This window comes from Lissotriton vulgaris, chromosome 5 (genome assembly GCF_964263255.1).
Source record: "Lissotriton vulgaris chromosome 5, aLisVul1.2, whole genome shotgun sequence".
Lineage (NCBI taxonomy): Eukaryota > Metazoa > Chordata > Amphibia > Caudata > Salamandridae > Lissotriton > Lissotriton vulgaris.
In genome coordinates this window covers 1810143196-1810149389 of record NC_141693.1, presented here as the reverse complement: position 1 = coordinate 1810149389, position 6194 = coordinate 1810143196, and positions in this window count along the sequence as shown.

Here is a 6194-nt window from a genome sequence, read left to right as displayed (position 1 = left end):
ACCACTTTAGATAATAAGATTCATTTTGAAAAATAAAATAACAACCACGTGAATTACATCCAATTAGTAGTACAGGAGTTTTTATATTTAGAGTTTTTAGTGCAATCTAGGACCCAAAAGATCAAAGCGTCAACCATGAGAAACTGGTAGCACCAGACCGGGGCACAGTCAAAAGTAAAGGTAGACCACTATGTAGCACGGTTTGGATACAAGGGGTAGATGGGTCCAGCCTTGGCTTACCTTTTGAATTTTGCAGAAAAGTTCCTGAGAAGGTGAAGTTTGATTGGGCAAGGCAGCTGGCAGTGTCCGAGGAGGAGCCATTGTCATTGGGGGCCATTGAGCAGAGTCTCTGTGAAGATTTTTACCTTTGTACTTTGTACCTTTTTTGGAAGTTGTAAATCTCCAGTGGGACAAAGCTGCAGGCTGTATCCAACAAGGGTTCCACCAAACCAGATACCTCCGCCTAGAGGTCCCGCTGCTACAGAGAAAAATGTAGCTGTAGCTAAAGCAGAGTCAGACCGACCGGGAATACAACTTAGGTGGGTAGGCTGGCAGGTAGGACCCAGTCTTCTGTCAGTTTTCAGATTACGTTTTGGTGGAATATGTTCTAAGTCCCAAGTTTTAGGGTTAGGCAGGAGCAGTACCTGGGGGACACCACTTGAGGGTTAGGACTCACTACAGCAAAGACCAGGTGCAGGGTTCAAACTCTCTTGAGCTTGTTATGTCCCTGTAGCTTACGCAGGAGGACAGCCAACTAGCCCTTGGAGACACTTGATAGTCTTGAGTACAAGGAGGTGGTCCAGTTCTCCTTCAAGCAGCATGGCAGACCTCTATCAAAAAGTGCAGTCCTCTGGTAACAGCAGAACAGTCCTAAGGGGGTCCAGGCAGTCCTTTCAAAGTATTCCACAGGTCTAGGAGTGTACTGAAGAGCTATTCTGATGGTCCAATATTTATACCTGGTGCCACTCTATGAAGTGCAGAGTCTTACTTGTACTACTCCCACATCTGGTTCTGGAAAGTTATTTTATTTCCCTGCCAAGGTTCCAAGAAGTTTGGGGTGACAAAAAGCTAGTGTCAGGTTCATTTGTGAATGTGCTGGAGGCAAGCCATTTGAAGTGTAAATGGGCAGGATACAGGTCCACCACCAGCCATCCTAGAAGGCACATAATAGCTCTTTGTCCCACTGTCTGGGAGGTATACACAAAGCCCAACAACCAAACCATTCACAGGCATGCGACTCCGGTCAATGGCAGCAGATATCAAATGGTTGAAACAAGAAAATACCATCTTTCTACAAGTAGCCGAATGGATGAAAAAGAGCCGCCTAAAACTTAACTCAGACAAAACGGAAGTCCTCATCCTCGGATCATCCCCCTCTGCCTGGGACGACTCATGGTGGCCATCGGCCCTGGGCACAGCACCCATACCCACAGACCACGCACGTAACCTGGGCTTCATCCTAGACTCCTCCCTCTCGATGACCAGACAAGTCAACGCCGTCTCATCCTCCTGCTTCAACGTACTTCGTATGCTCAAAAAAATCTTCAGTTGGATCCCCTCCAAGACAAGAAAGACTGTCACCCACGCACTGGTCACTAGCCGAATGGACTATGGAAACACCCTCTACGCCGGAATCACAGCCAAATTACAGAAAAAACTCCAACGCATCCAAAACGCATCAGCCAGACTCATATTGGACATCCCTCGCCAAGACCACATTACCGGTCACCTGAAAGACCTCCACTGGCTTCCCGTCAACAAGAGAATAACGTTCCGTCTCCTCACCCACGCACACAAGGCCCTCTACAAACTGACACCCGAATGCCTCAACACACGACTGTCCTTCTACACTCCCACCCGCCAACTAAGATCCTCCAATCAAGCCCTCGCCGCAGTTCCGCGAATCCATAGATCCACCATGGGAGGAAGATCCTTCCCCTACTTGGGGGCCAAGACCTGGAATTCTCTCCCCACTCACCTCCGCCTTACACAGAACCACATTCCCTTCAGAAAGGAACTTAAAACCTGGCTATTCGATAAATAATATTAGAATTGGATAAATGCACAGCGATTTGTTAACTTTCAAAGTTCAACAGTTAGTCATTTTTTTGGTGCACCGTAAGGTGGCGTCGAGGGTCCTGCGACGTCAAGATACACAACACAGATGTGGCACTAGAGGATCTCTAGTGTCATCCCTTAACGGGCACACAAGTATTTGTCTTCCCACACAAAGAAGACTTTCAATCCAATGTTTCAATTGTTCATGAAATTTATTATATATTTGTAGAAGAATTTATCATCATCATCTTTTATGTTGTTCATTCGATAACATTCTTATATTTGTAAATCAGACATTGTCATAATAAGGCATCCAATGCATTTCGGGCATTATATAGCATGCCCTTCATCAGGGAAATAGACACTGTAAAACAAGGAATAATAAAATCATATCATCAAAAGGTTCTGTGTGAGTCTTCGTAACATCAATCATAACATCAACAATGCAGGATCTGCTAAATATATGCATATAAATCAGTATGAGCTGTGTGTGAATTCAAGAGTTTAGTGATTCACATGCTGTGGTTAGTATTAGTGAAAAAAGAAAGAATCTTCTCAAAGAAAAAATGCTCTAACTCACATGGCTGGGTCTCTAACAATACTTGTAGTTCTGCAAATCAAAAATAAGGCAGTGTTATAAAAACAGCCTCAACTAGTGGGGCAGTTCATAAGGTAAAAAAAACATACTAACAACCAGGCTGGTGGTCTATAAAGTCCCTCACAACTAACCTTGCTCAAGAATAGGTGCGCGATAGCGTCCTTCTCTCCTCGTACTCCGCGATGGCTCAATGAAATGCCACTCGCGTTCACCTATTTAACCTGGATTCTGGTCATGTGACAAGTCACATGGCATGGCCATGGAAGAAAGACTCAAAATCGAGGGTTCTAAGTAATACCCGAATCACTGAGCATTATCTAACTACTGATTATCGTGATGGGTGGCCTGGAGAGCCGGTTGCGAAAAAATGCTAGAAAATATAGAAGAAGATATATATAAGCTAACACGATTAAGAAAAGTAGGTTAAAAAAATTAGGTTAAGAAAATGAAAATGGTTAGAAAGAAATACCGGGAATCGAACTAATCACTACTGGGGTGTTAAATGAGCTGTTCTCTGGTTAGTGCTATCATGGAATGTGAAGATATGGAAAAGAATATAAGAAGGTGTAAGTGTCAGATGTGTATATGAACTCACATAGTATACACAAGGAACAGTCAGGGGAGCAATTAATTATAGGTAACATGCAAATTCAATTCTTTCATTTAACCCCAATGGTTTCTGGCAGGATAAATTTTGTATCCAAAAGTTCTCTCTCTGCAGAAGGTATTTAGAATTGTCTCTGCCTTCTACTTTCTGGACCGTTTCAAGGATAATGAATTTGATCTGGGAGATGTTATGATGTTCTTCAACAAAATGGGAGGATAATGCAGATTTCATATTTTTCAAACGAATGTTGGACTTGTGTTCGGTTAGACGTACTTTGATTCGACGTTCCGTCTTACCAACATACATTTTGCCACAAGGACATCTGATTCCATAGATGACATTACTCGATTCACAGGTGGCATTTACCTTTAGTTTGATGGGGTAACCTTTTGAAGGATGACAAAATGTGTTGCCACGGATTATGTTGTTGCAACTTCCACAGTTAAGGCAAGGTTTCGTACCAGAGAATTTCGTTGCAGGTGTTGAGGTTGTAGATGTTTTGTGTTGAAGAATTTCTCCAAGATTCTTTGATCTAGTGTAAGCAAAGATAGGAGGTTGATTAAACGACTGTTTGAAATCGGGTTCAAGATTCAGGATGGACCAATGTTTTAAAATGGTTTGTTTGTATTTCTTGCTGGATGTGGAATATCTGGATACCACCACTGTACGTGTTTGTTCAGATTTAGTTTTGATGGTTAGGAGTTTCTCTCTATCCAATGTTTCAACCTTTTTCTTTGATTCCTCTAGTAGAGATTCAGGGTAACCTCTATCCAAGAATTTCTTTTTGACTTCTCTTAGTTTCACACCTAATGCATTTTCATCTGAGGTAATTCTCTTTACTCTTGCCATTTGTGAAAACGGCAGATTATTAATCAAGTTAGGTTGATGAAAACTCGAGTATAACAACATGTTGTTCCTGTCCGTTGGTTTGGTGTAAACATCTGTTTTAAAGCCTGCTGGAGTTCTAGTGACTTTAACAGCCAAGAAATTTACTGAGGTTTCTGATGTGGTCCATGTCAGTTGGATTCGTGCGTCCAGATTGTTGAATTTAGTGAGTTCCGTTATTAGTTTCTCCTCAGTGTTAGACCAAAGAATGAAAAGGTCATCAATGTATCTGATCATTGTTTTGAGATTGCGAGACCATTCTGTGTTCAAAAAGATGTGTTGATTTTCATACCACTGCATGAATATGTTGGCATACGAGGGTGCTGCCGAATTACCTATAATTAATTGCTCCCCTGACTGTTCCTTGTGTATACTATGTGAGTTCATATACACATCTGACACTTACACCTTCTTATATTCTTTTCCATATCTTCACATTCCATGATAGCACTAACCAGAGAACAGCTCATTTAACACCCCAGTAGTGATTAGTTCGATTCCCGGTATTTCTTTCTAACCATTTTCATTTTCTTAACCTAATTTTTTTAACCTACTTTTCTTAATCGTGTTAGCTTATATATATCTTCTTCTATATTTTCTAGCATTTTTTCGCAACCGGCTCTCCAGGCCACCCATCACGATAATCAGTAGTTAGATAATGCTCAGTGATTCGGGTATTACTTAGAACCCTCGATTTTGAGTCTTTCTTCCATGGCCATGCCATGTGACTTGTCACATGACCAGAATCCAGGTTAAATAGGTGAACGCGAGTGGCATTTCATTGAGCCATCGCGGAGTACGAGGAGAGAAGGACGCTATCGCGCACCTATTCTTGAGCAAGGTTAGTTGTGAGGGACTTTATAGACCACCAGCCTGGTTGTTAGTATGTTTTTTTACCTTATGAACTGCCCCACTAGTTGAGGCTGTTTTTATAACACTGCCTTATTTTTGATTTGCAGAACTACAAGTATTGTTAGAGACCCAGCCATGTGAGTTAGAGCATTTTTTCTTTGAGAAGATTCTTTCTTTTTTCACTAATACTAACCACAGCATGTGAATCACTAAACTCTTGAATTCACACACAGCTCATACTGATTTATATGCATATATTTAGCAGATCCTGCATTGTTGATGTTATGATTGATGTTACGAAGACTCACACAGAACCTTTTGATGATATGATTTTATTATTCCTTGTTTTACAGTGTCTATTTCCCTGATGAAGGGCATGCTATATAATGCCCGAAATGCATTGGATGCCTTATTATGACAATGTCTGATTTACAAATATAAGAATGTTATCGAATGAACAACATAAAAGATGATGATGATAAATTCTTCTACAAATATATAATAAATTTCATGAACAATTGAAACATTGGATTGAAAGTCTTCTTTGTGTGGGAAGACAAATACTTGTGTGCCCGTTAAGGGATGACACTAGAGATCCTCTAGTGCCACATCTGTGTTGTATTCGATAAATAATGCATCCCCTCCCCCAAGCGCCTTGAGACCCTCTGGGTGAGTAGTGCGCTATACAAATTCTTGAACTTGAACTTGAACTTGAACATTGTGGCTTTAAATCTGACTTTACCATTAAAAAGGATTTTAAATTAGAATTCATCTGTGTCCAAACTTGACATACCTATCTGTTCCCAATAGTGAAAAATGAATGTAGGAGCTTTTCACTACCAGGACATGTAAAACATAGAAACACATGTCCTACATTTTGAAAACAGTGCACTCTGCCCTTTGGGCCTTTAGTGCCTACCTTAGGGGTGACTTATTTGTATTAAAAAGGAAGGTTTAGGCCTGGCCTGGAAAAAGGTTTGATCTGTCACGACGAATTGGCAATTTAAAACTGAACTACATGCTGCAATGGCATGCCTGAAGCATGTTTTAAAGTGCTACCTGAGTGAATGGCACAAGTGTGCTACAGGCCCACTAGTAGCATTTAATTTACAGGCCTTGGGAACAACTATTACCATACAATAGTAAATTAGAAGTAAATTAAATGTGCCAATCACATGTGGTTTACTGAGAGAG